The following is an 18280-nucleotide window of genomic DNA, read 5'->3' on the forward strand; positions in this document are numbered from 1 at the left end:
TCTCTCTCTCTCTCTCTCTCTCTCTCTCTCTCTCTCTCTCTCTCTCTGCCCCACAGTGCTTCATTCAGGGTTTATCTACTCCACTCTGAATAAATAGAGACACCTTATCTGTGCAGAAGAGAGTGGTGATAAATGTTTTCTCCTGCTCTCCCCGCAAGGGTGAAGAAGACAAGCGTACCACGCTTCTTCATCATAGAAGCTCTTTTCAGGGCACGGGAATAGGAGACGTTTGTCATGCAGGTCATGTTTGTATTTCAGGATTCTGCGAAACAATCCAAAAAGCAGAACGCAAACTCTGACTCTGTAATACAAGGGAAACCGACAAAGTGAACAACAAAGCAGGCATTTCCATGAATCCCTGCTTTTTTCTTTTTTTTTTGGTAATAGGCCGCTGGCTCTGGAAATGAAACTTTGTGGTGAGATCCACTTGGAGTATTTTTGGATCCAGTAAAATAGCCTCTGACCAACTGAGAAACGGAGGTAGCGAGCACTCGGCTGTTAAGCTGCTACATGTTTTGGGTGAGCCAAAGTTCATCCTGTCCTCCTTTTTTTTGGTGTTTGACAGTTTAAAGCATGTCGTGTCCTGGAAGCATGTGCCGCATTTCAGAGAGCGCTGTAATATTTTTGAGGTCAAATGAATTTGAACTCATCCCCAGTCTCTTTTGTTTGCTTTGCATTGGATTACTGAATTCTGTCAATTTCATTTTGAAAATTAAACCATAATCCTTGCAAGCAACAAGCAATCCAATGCTTCCCGTCTGCAGCTTGCAAACAGAGAAACGGCACTAAAAGTACTGATACATGAACAGTAACAATAATGGCGCATAATGCCGTTGGTTCACCACACGTGGTTCTTTGAAATTGCTAGTTAATCTTCTTATGTCTTGGCCCTATTTAAGAACACGATGTAATCTAAATCATTATCATATTGCAGTGTTTGTTAGACCTGCTTTTGCTTTGAAAAGCTTACTGTCGGGCACGGTTTGACCAACATTCTCCCTCTGGCATGGACTTTGTAAACTCATAAAATAGGTGCGGCGCTCATGAGAAAGAGCCATATGCATCACCTTGTTCCTCTTACTTATCTAAAGTACACAAAGACTTAAGGGGGGTGTGGGCAGATGCGTGAAGGGCGTGTCGAGCCTGGTATTAGACGGCTGAATAATCTGGGGAATAGAGATTTCCTTCAGATTGGAGATAGGCTTGTCTTTTCACGTCTTGAGGATTATCCCATGATGAAGGGACGTCATGGTGAGGTGGATTTCTGATCTGGTTTCCACTGGGTTTTTTTTGCGGCTGCCACCCTTTGCCCTTGGACTTCCCAACCTTGTCCTAAACTATCCCCCCAACAGCGTTCCTCTCTTTGCCCCGCTATCTTCCTCTGATACAGCTTTGTTTGTACTTCACACGGCAAACCCTCGCCACTCAACACTTCTCCCCTTCCGTGTGCTTGAGATCCGAGATAACAAAGCCGACGTATGACAGACCTACTAGGTGTGATCATGCTAATTTGCATGCTTTGCTCCCCCAGCAGCAGGCTACGAGGATGGGCTCTGTTGAAGAAGATGGCAACCAATCCACTTTAGAGTCACTGCAATCCAGAGTTTAACCTGGTCCGTCCATAGGTTTCCAACACAGGCCCTTCAGCGGCAGGTTTTATGGTCAAGTTTCAGCTCAGCGGGGTGCACTTTTACCTCGTAGAAAGAACCTTGACAACTTCTCAACCCACACCGTCTTTCATCTCATGTCCATGACCGACCACACCGTGCACTCAACCCGTCGTGGCTTACCTTCTTCTCCGCACCGACCCGCCAACTCATGCTGGGGTTTTTTCCCCCCCGCGCTGCTGCCCTCCCTTCTACCTTTTAACCACGGTGACTCTTCCCTACACTGTGCTGGGAGCATGAGTAAGAGGAACATGATGAATATTGTAAACATGCTCACGCTCCTGAAAGAGATAAATGATTCACGTGGGGCGGGAGCCGCCTTAATTGCTCGGTTGAGAGGTTGTGGGCAGGCTATTCTGCACGAGGAATAAGACATCCTAAAAAAAAAAAAGAAATTCAAAAAGAGAGTCGAGAGAGGGACGGTTGACGTGATGTGAGGTTCAGAGAGGTTGAAATAAAACATCAGCCCAGAGGAAAACATGATCTCCGTTGCTGTTCAAAAGGCATGTTGTGAGGTGTTGGCTGTCAGCAGGCGTGAGGTTGCATAGCCGAGGACGGAACACTAGTGATGGATACACAATACAGATATCTGCCTCGGTCTCCTCACCCACTTCCCCATGGCGGCTGAACTGACAGGCTACCTTCATGCTACCTGCTCACTGGAGGCATGTCAACCAGCTCGGCCCAGTGGCAAATGTTCACTTCGTTTCAGCCAGACGCCACAGAAGCGGGTATCTGAAAACGAATCGGCAGCGATGAGAATGAGGGGTCACCTTGATTCCTATCCTGGGAAATCTCAGTCGGACGCTTTCTTCTCGAGGCTCGTATTGGCAGCAGAAAAGAGAGCGGGGAATCTAATTTATTTTTTGCTTTGGTAAATGAGGCTGGCACGTATCTCTATCAAAACGCTATCCATTTGAGCACTTCATAGGGAAGTTGGTCGTGCCTGCTTCAATCAGTGTAATGTGATGGGCTGATGTTTACTCCGCTCTTTTTGCTTTATGATTTAAAGACGATTCAAAGATCTCTGAGTTTTAACACGTCGAAGATGAGTCTGCGCTTTGTGCTTGCGCAAATTGAGGGTTGCTGTGCAGGATTTGGTAGTGATATGTGTTTGTCACAGTGATTTTGGTTAAATGGACTCGGCCTATGAGGAGCCGAGGAATAATGGAAACTGTGTGGAGCCACTTATTCCACCTGTAATGCATTTTTAGCGCACTTTTTGTTCATAACTGAGAGTTGCTCCATGTTGAGTGCCATTTAATCCTAGCTAAAGCACCGGAGTGTCATTTCATAGTTAATCCTCAAACTGACCAATTTACTCCTGCCAAGATCATTTTTAATTATCACCTCTGCTTTACAGCTAATAGGACATCCAGCTGGTTTATGTTAATTAGCTAGTTGCAGTCAAGTATTGGCCTTCTTCTTGTTGTTTATTTCTTTTTTTGTATGCACGCTGGGCGATTAATTATGTAGTGCTGAATGTGAGCCTCAGCCAGGACTGGCGGGCGACAGATGCATGAAGGGTCAGTGCACTGGCAGCAGCTGGAGATGAAGGTCACACCGACCTGAGAGAGCAAAGAGAGAAGGCGTGGCACGCTGAGGAAGACTCCGAGGGATGGTCTGTGACAGTCTAACTTCACACAAGAGAAGAATGGTCCTCATTGATTTAGGAGTTTGACTCTGAACATGTATGAAAAAAAAAATACGCACATGCATCATTGTATCTAAACCAGAGACGTCCCCTTTGTTGGCACGAACAACTGATTGGGAAAATATAAAAAATGTTTACCACTGGAATTACCATAATGCAAGCAACAGCTCTTTATTCATGTGCTTTTAAATATTTAAAAGGGGAAATTTATAGATGACCCGCCAGGCATTTGTGTGTTAGTCCCCCATTAACATCTTTCAGTGGTATGAAATCTTGAATCGTATGAAAACACATGAGTTATTTGCACCTCATATAGATTAATATCTTTAGATTTTTGGTATTTGCATTTTTTTATCTGAGCGTTGAAATTGAAAATATAACCTCATAATTGAATTGAATAACTTTTAGAAACAATGACGTAAATCCTGCAGGCGGAGTGTGTTGTAAAATAGAAATGGCAACATTAGATCTTGAGGAAACATATGCTGTCCTTATTATCTCTGGCATCTGCTGAAACCTGCTGGCAGCTGGAAATGGACATGGGGGGTGGCAGCACTGCTGGATATTGGGTGTCTATCTCTTGCTTGTCTGTTTCAATCCAAATTAGAAGTCAGGCAAGGTTTTGTGAGGAAAAGATAAGATGTTCATCATCATACCTGTGCTTCCCGGTGTGAGGCTCGCAGGCCTCTTTTAGCACTCAGTGGCGGTCAGTCATTAAAATGAAAACCAATGCTGAATGAAATGGAATCGTAAAGTTCACATGTAACTGTATATGAGAAGTTTGTTAATATGCATCTATACTTGTTATACAGTGTTATAATCAAGCTGGGATAACACAGCCAAGGCCAGGTTGTCTGCCTTTATTACAGTCCATAATGAAATGGTGTATGAAAATGAAATCATTTCTTTGTCAGTGTCATGTCCTTGTCTGTAGTAAATGAGGTGAGTATCGTGGCCTTTCGGCAGCCTATGATCCAAGAGGGACCTATTAAAATCTGTTCATACAGCAATTGTTAAAGTTACTGAGAATCTAGTTAAATGCCACTGGCTCTGTTACTTCTCGTCTGTAAACTGACAGACCATTTTACTGTGCCAGCAGTAATAACACTGCCTCAAGAGAATGACATTTTGTAGTGACCACTGGGCGCTAAAATGTGTGGTTGCTAATGTTTAAGGTGGGATTTAACTGTTTTTCTAAAGATAAGTTTAAGACTTTTATTTTTATTGATCCCCATGGGGGAATTAGTCGCCCAGCGCAGCAGCAGAAGCAGAGAAAAAGACAAGTAGAATATAAGCAGAAAAACAAATGAACTCTGCAATAAAAACGGGCATAAGCGGACAATATGTACTAACGCAGTGAAAATAATCCAGTCTGGTGGGGAGCTTTGTCACATTTAGTTTGTTTTTGGAATGCAGGCTCATGTAGGGCATTAGGATGAGTCAGGCTTTTATTTTGATATTGACCTTGTTGAGTTGGGGCATTGTGGCAGACCCGTAGGAGTGTACACCTCTCTGGAGTGGTCGTGATCTAACAGGAATGTTAGCTATGCCTGATCAGCCAACCCAGACCTTTGTGCTGGAGCAATGTGGAAGTGCCCACTACTGCCCTTGTGTATATAACTTCCTGTTTATGTTAATGGATCCATCTCTGAGCACTGGTCTGGTTCCCTTTATCAGCAGAACAAAGTCTCTCTCAAACCATTCTTTTGCGCTCCATAACTCTATTTCCCCCCCCCCCCCCCCGACTTTATCCTTTTGTCTTTTCTTACGAGGTGCATCTCTAGTCTAGGTGGATATTAATCCTGGTGCTTCAAACCTGCCTGGGGCTCAGAGCTGTCTTCTGAAATGCAGATCTGTGGAGGTGTCATCATGGCTCTATGTCTTTGGTGTCTGCGCTTGCCCCCCAGCCTCACTCTCCTATTCACGCAGCTGTGATGACATGCATTATTCCTCACTGACTCGTCTGGGCAGCCTCGGAGTCAGTTTCGGTATGCCCTCTCAACTTCATATGTGGAAAAAAAATCACGTAGATGTGGTATCTGCATTTTTCTAGCCTCTACTTTCTCTTCCCTGATGCGTGTACAGTGGGTCAGACATGTGATGGTTATACAGATATCTTGCGCCTCTCGCGTGGTTAATTTTTGTCCTGTGACATTCTGTTTCCTGTTTTCACTGATCAGCATTTATAGTTGCTCCCCACTCGGTTCTCAGCCTCTAACTAAAGCAAATGACAGGCTTGAGGAGAAATGACATCAGAGTCGCAGCCACATGCCCCTGTAAGAATGCCTAAATATTTACAGGCCCTTATAACACATGCCGGCCTACCGCTCAGCCTCCCATTTGTACAGCCTATACGTTTTTAAAGTCAGCCCTGTGGTCGCTTCCTTCTGCTTTAGCTACGTCTATTCCACGTCCTGTCTGGGCTGATCCCACGTCATTGATTCCTCCGTGGAGCTGGGCTCTTTAATTACAGTCATTAGCTTGAGTAGATCTGCTGCTGGGGTTAGAGAACCTTATTACAAAGACCTTGTCTCTTTCCTCCCCGCACTGCGAACGGCTTAACGCCGCTGGCTTTTGCGTGTTCTCTGAAAACAAGCTGCAGTCACAATGTTTACAGAAAACAAGCTGCCAAATTGGATCCCCAAATCACACAAGTCTCACCAGGAGACATTTATGCCGTTTTCCTTTCATCCTCGTTCAGTTGTTTATGGAGGAGAAGTGTGCCGCTTTCCCAGCAACAGATTGAAGCAAAGTGGGGTGTAAGAGGCCATGTCGTTGTGGTGCTGCTTGTTTGCTTGTGGACTGGTGGCGCGACCAGACCGGAGTAGCCATTTATCCGCCACTCCAGACCTCCATTAATATCTCTCTGTTAATATCTACAGTACACTCCACTGGCACGTCTCTCCTCCTCCGCCTCCCTTAGCCCGTGCTTTTATTTTTAACCAGGTTCTGTTCTGTTTCACTTTCAGTTCTCTGTTTTTGTCTGCCGTCAGGATGTCATCACGCATTCCTCTGGGTCTGTTGTTTAATTAGTCATATGGAGATCGTCTCCTCTTTGGGTAACGGAAAATATGTACAAACATCTTGCTCCCATTGGGTCCTGATGTGTCTCTCTACCTTCCAACTTGAAAAGAAAACATTTATTATTTTTAGCAGCGTGCTAAAACCTCACATCTGTTTTGCACATGAGATATAAACAAAACCAAAAGCAAGATAATTACTTCAGTCTTTTCTGTAAAGGAAATCTGATTGAAGTTAACGGGTATTTCATCTACGTCTGTATTGTTGTGACTCACGGGACCTTTGTGAGACCTGACCAAACCTTTTAGTTTTTGATATTGCGGCTCCACAGCGTATGACCATAGAGTTTTTATCGTAGCAATCAGGTTCGCTTTTGAGACGCTAGTGATGGTAATGTGTCCTTAAAGCTCAGGCCTGGAGCAGCATGACCTGGCTACAGACATGTTTTATTTTTAAGGAAGTAGGTTAGGGCCTGGAAAAAAAGGAAGAAAGAAAACATTCGGTCACTCCGTCCAGTTCCTCATGCTCTAGATCGCCATTATTAAGGAAGTGTTGAGCTGTTTCTGGGCTAAAGTGGGCTTTTAGGCGGCACAGCCTCATGACAGAATATAGTCCAACCCTTTGTCTAATGGCGTGCACCTCTTGTCGGCTGATGTTAGTAACGGAAAACGAGGGCCTGTAATTCAGTGCATTACTAGCAGCAGCAGACCACCCGTTGAGCTCAGACGAATAAAAATTCCATTTCCTCTCTGACCACTGCTGGTATTAAGAGCTGAGGATTGCGCTGTTGCCTGAGTGCTAATGAAAAAGCCACTCAGTGTGTGAGCAGTTAAAGCTCTCTCAGCGCAGCAAGGGTGAGGCCTTCCTGCTGTACGCATCGCCCCAGCCAGCTTGATCGATTCGCTGTTTGCTCTGTCTTGTCTAAGTGCGAGCTCTCGTTGCCCACTCCGCCCGCAGTTCAAAATTCCAACTTCGACCAGTGCAACCCGCTTCCCTGGCACAGTCTGTCTTTCAGCCTGAGGGAGCTGGACAGCCCAGGCATGAATTCATGAATTCCTCATATCACAATCTGTTGGCTGATCAATAATTCAATTATACCTGTTAGCAAGCATGTCTGGATCCAATCTCACCTGCACCTCCCTCGTACCCTCTCTTAACAAGGTGGGTGTTGGCAAAGTTGATGTGTGAGCTTATGCGCGATCGGTCTCTCCCTCCAGGCAGGCTAGACGAATCAAAGGCATGGATCTCATTAAAAGGTATAGAGCCTGTTGAGAGGTCAGCGGCTAAGTTCACTGATTAGTGGGCTCCGGCGGGCTGCCTTGGTGCTGCAGGTGTGGTCTCCTCATCGCCATGCCTCTCATCCCTCTCCAGCTCACACCTGGGGGGCAGTGTGCCCAACACTCTTTCTCACCGCAGGCCTCAGCCCCATCTGACAGGGTCAAGGACAGCACACAGAGCCACGGGTTTACCCCCTCAGTCCCCGTCGTCTGGCCCTCTGTATTTCCCCTCCTTTCTATCACGGCCTAATGGGCTTCCTTCCTCCTGTTCTGTTTTCATCCCGCTTTGAGTGTTTTATCAAAGGCCACATTCAGTTTCCATCCCAGTGACAGCCTCTCTCGCTGCATATCAAGCTGCACAGATCGCCCGACGAGCTGCTTTCTGGGTCGTTGATAACTCGTTCCAGGGCCCGGGCTCCTATCAAAGCCAGCAACCATGAACCAAGGATGACTTTCAGCCAAGGGCAAAATATGTGCGTGTGACTGCGAGTTAGACACACAGGACGCTTCTGAAGGTTGCCTGACTTTGGACAGTTTCTCCCTTTCCTCTGAATGGTCTTTCTTTTTTACTCTCGCTGCCTCATCCCCTGTGTGCCTCTCAGTTTAATGCCCTTCCAGATAAAACAACGCCAGTAAACTTCCTCTTTGTTTCTCTCTCTCCTTTTCCCGCTGATAACCGCGCTATCTAAAAGTAGGCCCTGGCAGCACTCCCTGTCTATTCACCCCCCCACACACACACACAAATACACGCACACACAACACCCATCACCTCCCCTCCCTCTGTCCTGGTATGTTAGGGTGCATTGTGTGTAATCTGTAGATGGGGAGGGAGGGGTGTTTTTTATTTTCCCTTTCTTTTCCGGGGCCGCCAGAGGAGGTGGCTGCGGGTAGATGGGACTGGCGCGTATCTGCTGACTGTCACTTCCATTAAGTGTGCTGTCTTCAACTCCCACCCCTATATGCCCAGACCAGGCTCTCAGTAAGCCAAGGTCCCCTTTTGTTCAGTGTCCAACCTTTCTAATCCACAAACCCTTCAGTCCACAGATATGCTGCAGTAATTACAGGGCACTTTTTTTCTCTGTAAACTTTTCCTACATGAGGGGGGTTTTTTTAGGCTTATTTTTGTTGCTATACAGAGTTTGTCAGAGTTGTTGGTGTGAGGTTTTGGCATCAAGTTCCCCCGTGAGCAGAGGGGAATGAAATCACAATTAGTCCACACACTGCTTCATACTGCCGTTGCCTTCTCCCCACTCTGTCTCCATCCTGCTCAATCAATTACTAAAGCTTGACATTTATTGGAGGAAACAAATAAAAAATGCTTGGTTTGGGGATTGTCTCGTGTGCAAACCGCTCTCCCGTTTTTGTGTTTGTTTGCATATCATTGAACGTCCTGATCCCCCGACAACAGCGCTGCCAAAAACATTGGCCTCCAAGGAATTCAGTTTAACGCTATGCAAGTGCCTTTTCTAAAGGGCAGCGCTGCGCCTCTGGTTGTCGAAGTATGTTTAGCAGAATAATCAGTGCTTTAATTAACAAAATTCAGTTCAGAATATCAATTATAGTTTTCCTTTATCTGCAGTCATGTCACACCAAGAAACAATTATGACCGATTGTGAGTTTCTATTGTCTCTGGCTGGTGATAATTAGTTACTTTGCTTATAAATTACAACTTTTTTTTTTCTTTTAAATAAAAATCTTCCCCTCCTGCTCTCATTTGCAATTTATTTTTCTGTTTTTGTATTAATGAGTGGCTCCCCCTTCCCTCAAATCGCGAGTTTGCGAGTCTGTCTTTTGAGTGTGTTTTGTTGAAGAGAGAGAGCAGTGCGTTTTCATACAGAGAGCCTCAGGGCCCCGCTAGCATTTTCTCTCAGTCTCGTCCCAGTCCAGACACGCTCCTCGTTCTGGTATGACAAACATCTCCTCCTGGCTCAAACTACAGCTGAGCCTTTGTGGCAGACACACTTGATTCAGTCACACTCTCACACACATTCACAGTCTAACTCCATTCCCCCCCCGCTTTTCCGTTTATCTTTCTCTCATTGTCAAACACCCCTCAAACAAACGCTCTCTCGACTCTCCTGCAAAGTCTCAGCCTACCAGGCTCTGGGCTTCTTCTTCGCTAGTTGGGGTAATGACATGGTTGTGGCCCTCGCCGCGGTCTGTGTAAAACAACAGATCCGCCTCGCTACCGCACCTTTCTGTCTGTTTAATGTGGAGTGATGGAGTGTGTGTCACCTGGAGGTGTGCCATCACCATTAGTCTCCCGATGCAGGCAATGAACAATGTTTTGTTTCACGTCTTTTCTATTTCATCCCTTATTTGTCTCCCGTCTGATTGGAACAGTCCTCGTGTTTTCACTTCTTCCCCATGTTTCGAAATAATTTGTCATGCTTGATTGTCACTGAGACATGACCGGAGTTTGGATCTCTTCCAGTTACTGCAGAGTATTTTTTTTTGCATTTGCCGGTTGGCCCGTTGGAAAGGGCTGCAGTGGAGCCAATTATAGCAATGGGTTTTGTGCGCAGTAAGCGTAGCGTGGCGGTAGTGGGTGTGATGGGTTTTTAATGGGACTGAGCCACATTCACAGATGTAAAAGCTTGTTGTTTTGGGTGATTGCAATGGTCAGTATATGATAGGTGGACAGTCTACTTGAATCTGTGTCTGATTAAGATCAAGCACCACTTAAAGCCAGATGGTTTCCCACCTGTATTTTAAATCATTTTGTTCCACGGATTTATAATTGAAATGAGAGTCACATTGTCAAGATTTTTAAAAAATTTTTTTTTGCAAAACAGAATACTGCCTGTGTCTCCATTCGTTAGTCACATTTCTCACAGGCTTTGTTTGGTAGTTATATCTATGGACTAAGTGGAAGTAGAGGATTGAATAACCCTGAGTTTTCTTTCCCCACTCTCATAATTGATGCACTTGTTGCTTTCTTATTCACAGTGGGGGTTGAAAGCAAAGACTCGTCCCTCTAGAAAGTATTCTTAGGATGTTATCTCTTGAATAGAGAAACTCTCCCTTCTCCCCTGTCTTTGGACCCGGTGTGTGAGTCTGCCTTTGGCTAGGGTCTGTACCGTAAATGATACGGCGAGGGCCATTAGCAAGATCTTTGTCTGTTCATGCTGCTGGCCCTTCCTGATGGTTAAGTGTTTTCTGCTTATTAACCATACTGTCATATGCTCTTTTGTAAGGATGCACATTAATCTAAATGCATGCAAGTGCATTAGAATCCTTTACATTAGCACGCATTAAATCACAAGGGGCTCATCGGCTAAGAAATGACTGAGAGAATGCCAGGGCAGTAGTTTTTGCTTAGCTCAGTGTAGACTATCGAAGAAGTGATTTGTATTCTTGCTGCCTTGCTTTCCCCTGCCCTGTTTGCAGTAGCCAATCTGGACAAGAGGTTGTTATCAGAGGGCCTGAATGAAACAGCTGCCTAGCACTCTTCACCACGGCTCCGCTCAAGTCCTTCTACGCCTTTTGAAAATGTTATGTTCTGCCCGTTGTGTCAGACACACGGCTCACTAATGGCTCCTGGCTCTGAGCCAACCTTATCCCACATTCTGAACCTGGCTTTGGTTGCATCAGGCCCCTCTCGCAACTAGCAGACTTACCTGGATCATGCCAGCCAGCAACAAGCCTCTGCTAGGAAACAGTCTTCCACAGCGGTTGAGGTATTTGGAGGATAAGCCCTACCTCACCCCAATGGACTGCTCCGAGAGGCCATGGCTAGCACCTGCCACTGCGAACACGCTAATATTTAACGAGAGGGTTTCAACAAATCCCTGTGGGTAAGCCATACCGGATCTTTCACTTCACAAACTAGCCTAGTCACATTGAGATGTTTTTTTTTCCTTTACTGTTTTCACTCTGCCCTCTCCCTGCCCTTGACTCAGGGAGCTCCTATTGAAATCGAGTGCACGTACAGACTTGTCAGCTCCATGTAGCCACTAGCAGCTAGCCTAAGTACATCAACCTTATCTGTGATGTCACTTGCTTCCTCCCCTGTCCATGCTTGTCTGGGCCAGGTCATAGGCCACCCCCCCACCCCACCCTCTCTTTAGACCTGGCTGTAATGCAGCCTAAGCCTTTTGTTGAGAAGGGCATTAGCCTATATTTGTGGGCATGGGCGCTTTGTCATCCAGACCTGGGAACTGCTGCTCCAGATGGGTGATTAGTCACTACTGTGTGTATGTGTCTTTTAGAGACCGTTAGTGAGCTTCTGATGTGTGTATGTGACCTAAGAACGATGTGATTACAAGACAATGGGACAGCCAGCCTAAATGAAGATAAAACACTGGCACTTGTATTGCCTCATGTCATACCCTTTTGTATGTGTATGTGTGCAGGGATGTGTGGTTCTGTGTGTTTATCGTCTGATAGCCATCATCCCCTCCCCTCCCCTGTACTCACATGGCCAATGCAATCTCATCTCCCACTCTGACTCTGCTAGCTGGGCTTCCATCAGCGATTTGGAGTGCAGCTCTCATGCCTGTAGGCTGCCGTAATGATAGCTTTTGCGGGGAAAAAAAAGCCCAGCTGTTTGCTCACAAAGTATGAGAATGAAAAGTGGAGAGGAGGAGGCAGACGAAGAGGATGAAAGTGTCACCAGCCCTCTTTTGTACAGCTGCAAGTCTAATACAATTTCACGGAGCAGACCTAACAAAAGCATGAACACGTGCACCATGAAAGATTAATTGGTTGCTGTTAGCTCTAACGATCATCACCTGCAGCAGCGAAGGTAGGGAATAGAAGAAAAGAAATGCGTTGCCTGGTATTGGCGAGGATAACAAGGCACCGGGGTGGAAGGCTGACAAAAAGTTTCAGAAGTCGAGCACCAGAGTTAGAAATTGAAGCTGAGATGCTGTTGTTGTGTGCTCACCTGGTCTAGTTAGCGCAGTGACGGCTCATCAGCTGGCACTGATTGCACTGCGGACATGGTTAACAGCCCATTTAGAGGTTATGTGTGTAAGCGTGCCTAGAAGAGAACAAGCATGAACCATTGTGTGTGTATATGTGTGTATGGTACACCACTGCCCAGACACATCTGCCTGGATTTAATTAGTTTTGCCTGTCACAGGGACCCACCAGTCTCTCTGGTGTTTAATAACAGCCTCGACAGTGGGCATTTATCAAGGTCTGAATAAAGCTGAAGGATCGTGCATTCATTGCAGCCAAAATCAGTTAAAAGTTTATTACGTTCTTTTTATCTTCTAAAGAAGCCCCCGTTTCCCGTACATGCTGGGGCACGCGGAGACGCGATTCCTCTCCGCTGTGCATATTTTTGGCACCCTTGCAGTCATCTTCTTCTCTCGTCAGTCATTGTATTAATATGTCATGTGCCTGACCCAAATTTCCAGGCCCTTGAATGCTCCCAGGGCTCTTCCTCCACCTTGTCCCCCCTGCTCTTTTTGATCAGAGCCATCATGGTGAGAAGTATCCCAGGCAGAGAGACCGAGGCCATGTTTCGTTGTCTCCTCAATCAGCATCAGTAAGCTCTCCTCGGGTGCAAACGGACCCGCTCCTAAATGCCTCCTCTTTCAAAGTGTCTCCGTCCTCCCGTCTCCTGACTGCAGTGCTTTCTAATCAGGGCAGGAGATTTTTCGCTGGGGAACCAATATGAGCTGACAGACACCCTCCCCTCCCTTAACCTATCTTCTTCCCTACCTTCCCTCCACATCTGTGAATGTTACCTGACAAGACTCATTTGTCAACCCCCCTTCCCCCAACCCTTCTCTTTCCGTTGCTTGCTTGCCCCAGCCACCTGATCCCTCCCTCCTGTTGTGTCTGCCAGTGCCAGCAGAGTGTGTGTGTGTGTGTGTGTGTGTGTGTGTGTGTGTGTGTAAGTGGGCGGGCGGGCGTGGAGTCTGAAGAGACGGAAACTAAACTGAGTAGAGCCGAGGTGCATACAGGTGCAGCTCCTCTTGCCGCCCGAGGAATAGCTGTCAAAGTCTCTTCGTTTTGGTCCTCTTCCTTCATATCATCCCCACTGTGGCCTTTATACGCCTCACTCTATTCTAACTCAGGTCTAGCTAAGCACTGTTTTAGGGCAGCATCGCCCCAAGAGGTGTAGTATCCACAGGGAGGATCCCTCCGGCTGTTGCTCCAGCTGTTGCTCTTCATCAGTGTTCAACTTCTATACTCTTGTATCGTATGGATATTGTTTTTGTTATTATCGCTGACTTACTCAAAGGACAATTTCCCCATAAGGGATAATAAAGATTTCTACTACTACTGTGATATATTGCATGCCAGAAGGGCCTAAAAAAAAAAAAAAAAAGAAAGCGAGGAATTCAAAAGCAGCAGGAGCAGCAGCTAACGTTGCCCCCGAGCTCCTCTCGCAAGCTGAGTGAATGCAAATGGACTTTAAAATAAAAGAGAGTTCCCCAGCGGTAATAGTCTGAAGGTCTAGCACAATGCAGCATAGCCCCCCATATCCCCTCATTCAATTCCACAGCAACTTCCTTTTTGGGTGGGATCGTCTTGTCTGATTCCATCCTCTGTCTGCTCACTGGAGGAGATTGCTTTGATTTCGGGGCAGACTTGACCAGATTAAATAGTCGGTCCGGGCCGCGTGGACGGGTGGCTCCCAGCCATCGTCTCATTTGTGTTTCTCATTGTCGCTCGCAGCTCCCCTCCATTTTTGTTCTCTCTCCCTTCCTTTTGTTTGCCTCACGCTTATGCTCAGTATCTGGCCAATGATTGATAAGACCCAATGCCTGACAATGCTTGGCGCGCTGCTCGGGATCGGTGGTGATGGCGCTCATGCATTGTGTCGAGTGTGTGTTTGTGTGTGCGTGTTCAGGCTTTAGCAGGGAGATGGGATGCGGCTCACGTCATTGTTTATCTACCTTTCCACTTCCAGATGGCGCCCAGCGGAAAGAATGTGCTTCTTGACACACTCTCTTTCTCTCCCCCTCTCTCTCTCTCTCTCTCTCTCTTTCCTCTCTCCTTCCCTTCCTCCATCTCTCCTGTGGCTCACTCCGGTAGGACTCGGTTTCGTGTCCAGAACATTCAGCATGAGGTGAGGGGGAAGGTGGTGAGAGAGCCAGGAAGGCAGACTGGGACTTCACAGGGAGCCCTGGAAAGTCAGGTGGTAGTCTCTGAGCGAAGCCGTGCGTGCGTGCGTGCGTGCGTGCGTGCGCTGACATATGTGCTAGTGATTGTACCGCCGAGACTGCCGCACTTTTCCATCTCTTCATGAGTATTTGTGAGTCTGAATCACAATGCACGAGTGCGCTAGTTCGACAACACATTTTGAAACACTTGACACATTTTTCTCCGAGGTCATTGAATCATAAAAATCTCGTCTCGGGCAACAATTGAGTCGGCCGGCCCACGGTCCTCTCGGCCGTCTGGATTGATGGACGGTCGGTTCCAGCAGCGGGAGATAATCACAGCGTGTCAGTCTCCACCAATGCAAACTCTTATCTGTGTCTGCCCACTGCCAGCATGCCTCAAATGACCACAGGGACACGCGTTTCTCTTTATTGTTCAGAAACCCAGAGGGAGGGAATGTGTTTGTGCGTGCTGAACTTAGCTCTTGCAGGCTGCCTCTTCCACTGGATAAAGTCATTCACCTGAAGTGCACCTTCACCACAGGGGTACTTCAACAAAACTCACCTCCCTATTTTGAAAGAGCATACATTTATGATAAGGCAGCGTTTTTTTTTTTGTTTTTTTTGTTTTTTTTTTGGCCTGCTGCCTTTTTTAGATGTATTATGCTCTGTCTGAAGTGTCTGGCGATAAGCCTTTACCGTTTCCGAGTCCTCACTCGGAAATCTTCTAACGTAACATGTCAACGGTATCAGGTTGTCCCATGGCAATGGAAGTTGTTGTTTTTTAATCTTCTGTTATAAAGTCATTCCTATTCCCTTCACCATCAAGTGTGAACAAACAAGATTACTTCACCCGAGTGTTTCGAGCAACAATGGACTTTGGATAAAAGTTGCCTTGTTTCTCGCATCCGCTCTGCTGGTTAAAGGTCTGAGGGGTTTCTTTTCCCAGAGTGCTCCGTGCTAATTGTGGCCTAATGACGTGCCGTTATAGCAAAGAGTGGTAAAAAGCAGCCGGGTTGGTGAGGCATGCTGGCTTTTTCTGTGCCGGCTGATTACGCTGTCTAGTTAATGCACCCTCCTCAGATACAAATGGAGGGTGGTTATTGCATCAGGAGAGACAGTCAGCCTGTCAAAATCGCCCTCTCTAACAGACAAGAGAGGGAGATAAAGAGAGATGGAGTAGAGTGAGAGCAAATATATTCTGGAGAGCCAATTTCACTGAGGGGATAGAAGCGTGGTTGTGCAATTATGAAATATAGCTTTCTGTTTCAATAATGACCTTTTCTCCACAGGCTATATATAGGCCAGTGTAAATGATTCAGGGAATGGTCCATAGTGTCGTATAGATGATGGCCTGTGGATTCCTACAGAGAGCAAAGACAGTTTCCATTGAAGAATTGTTTCTCGATGGCACTACGTTGAGCAAGACTGTTGGAAATGTCAGCTGGGGACATCGGAGAAAGCAGTGAAGGGCACTTCACCACTACGCCTTTCCCAAGTTGTCGTCCTTATGCTGCTGTTAGTCACTTCCAGTTCCTATACTTGGGGTGTGTGTGTGTGTGTGTGTGTGTGTGTGTGCGTGTGGGAGTGACCGCCTATGTGTGTCTGCTGGAACTCTAGAGAAGGAAAAAGGGTCTCGTCTGTTCTTCTTTCGCCGTAATTAATCACCAGAGGATCACATGGTTGTTTCAGCCCAAGATTAATTTTCATATAAATAAAATAAATCTCCTTCAGCACAACTTCTTCGCTGCGAGTCACACATGAAAGCGCAGCTAAACGTGGCCTCAGCACTGCTGCCAGTGGTGCCAAACTCCCACTCTGCCTACAGCACTGCTTACTGTGCATCTGTCTGGATGGATTCTCAGAGGTGGTACAAGCCAGCCGCTCTCCCTGCAGCTGAGCCAAAGCTGGGGAAGGAAAAAAAACGAGGGTCAGGAACTGAAGGAGTCCTTTGTGACCTGCTAATATAAGAAACAGACACTGGTGGAATTTCAAAGCTATGAACCAGAAACCATGTCCGACTGAGTGAAAAGCATATTAGTTTGTGGCACTTATTGCATTTGTTTGATTCTGCACTGTACGTTGGCTATGGTTCATGCTCTTAGATGCTTGTTTGAAGACAAGAGATGCACTTATGACTTCTGGTGACTAGTTGTTCTCTCGGAAACCGATGTTGAATACACTTGTCACATTGTAAGTTGCTTTGGATAAAAGCGTCTGCTAAATGACTGTAATGTAATATGCAGGGACTTGAAATATTTACGCTCCACCAGCAGCAATTACACATGTACATATTTATCAGCATGTTTACATGCACGACACTCTACATCCAGAGTCATTAAGAGCTGGCCATCATGTTTTGGAGCCCGTTTTGTACCTAGCAGTAGGACACCGATATACAGTCCTCCTAAATGTATGGCATCTCATTTGCATTTATGCAGACCTAAACTCTAGGCATATATCTCCTAAAATCTGTATGTGGTCTGCAGCACATAATGTATCCATTTATTATTGTTGGGCCATAAATCAGTTTATTGTTCAGGCAGTGGGGAAAAATACACTTTGCAAGTGCCCAAAGACTAAGACGTCTTCTGCGTGACAGTTAAATATCCAAAGTTGATGCATTTTTACAATGATGAAGAAACTAAGAAATCCTACAAATATTATGAAATATAAAATCCATAATGGAAATCATTTTCAATTAATCTTAAATAATTCAGTAATTGAATTAATCGTCATCTTTTGTGTCTTCACACTAAATCACAATGGATTTCCAGATTTTCCTCACTGATGATATACAGTTTGTTCTTAAAATAGCAGTGCATATTTCCTTTTTTGTTTTTGATGAACTCTGTTTGTCCTGATTATGTACAGTATGACTGGACTGTGAGGTTCTTGGTTGGTTTAAGATCTATCTTGCTGTGGCCATTCTGAGTTTAATTAGTTTGGATTTAGAGCATAGTTAAAAGTAGGAAATTGAATGAAAGCAATTTTATTTTCCAGCCCTGAACACACTTGCATATACACCAGCCCTCCCCCCACACACACACACACACACACACACACACACACACACCACCTTTCCCAGCAGTCGGTGAAGGGAGGCCCCCCTGCGGTGCCAGTGTACAGCCATGCACGACTCAACACTTATTATCATGATTGGCCGCAAAAGGTGGCGGGACGCTGAGTCCATTCACGCTGCCAGACGCCTTCATAAAGCGAACACCAATGGTTCCCAGTTGGCCCTCATCAGCGGTAGCGAGCAGCGGAGCACCTCAGGACTTCTGCTCTCTGGAGTAGTAACAATAGTTTTCCTGCCGATATCGGGAGAAAAGAGAGCAGGGGAGGGGAAACGAACAAGATGGCTGCCAAGCATAAGGAATCTGTTGAATGCCTCATAGGGAGGTCATCCAAGAAGTAATGAGGTGAAACGCTGCAGTACAGCGGTAGCTGTCAATCAGTTTGGACATTGTTGCGTTATAATGAGTGGCCGTTGTGAGTAGTAAGCACCTACTTAACTACAGTAGGCAGCATTGTTGACTGTACGTCACCTCCCTCTCTCTCTCTCTCTCTCTCTCTCTCTCTCTCTCTCTCTCT

General features: G+C 46.1%; 1 protein-coding gene across 5 annotated transcripts in view; it reads left to right on the top strand.

The window, feature by feature from the left end:
• Positions 1-18280, top strand: part of plxnb2b (plexin b2b) — a 109686-nt gene that overhangs the window by 1955 nt on the left and 89451 nt on the right. For 2 of the 5 annotated variants that reach the window (XM_031858661.1, XM_031858679.1), the window contains exon 1: positions 33-519. The exons of the other annotated variants lie outside the window; for them this stretch is intronic. The gene's annotated coding sequence lies outside the window, so the exon portion shown is untranslated. Of the gene's footprint in view, positions 1-32; positions 520-18280 lie in introns of those variants that run through there. 5 annotated transcript variants of the gene reach the window in all.

Source organism: Anarrhichthys ocellatus, unplaced genomic scaffold (assembly GCF_004355925.1).
Source record: "Anarrhichthys ocellatus isolate YVR2014 unplaced genomic scaffold, GSC_Weel_1.0 scaffold2, whole genome shotgun sequence".
NCBI lineage: Eukaryota > Metazoa > Chordata > Actinopteri > Perciformes > Anarhichadidae > Anarrhichthys > Anarrhichthys ocellatus.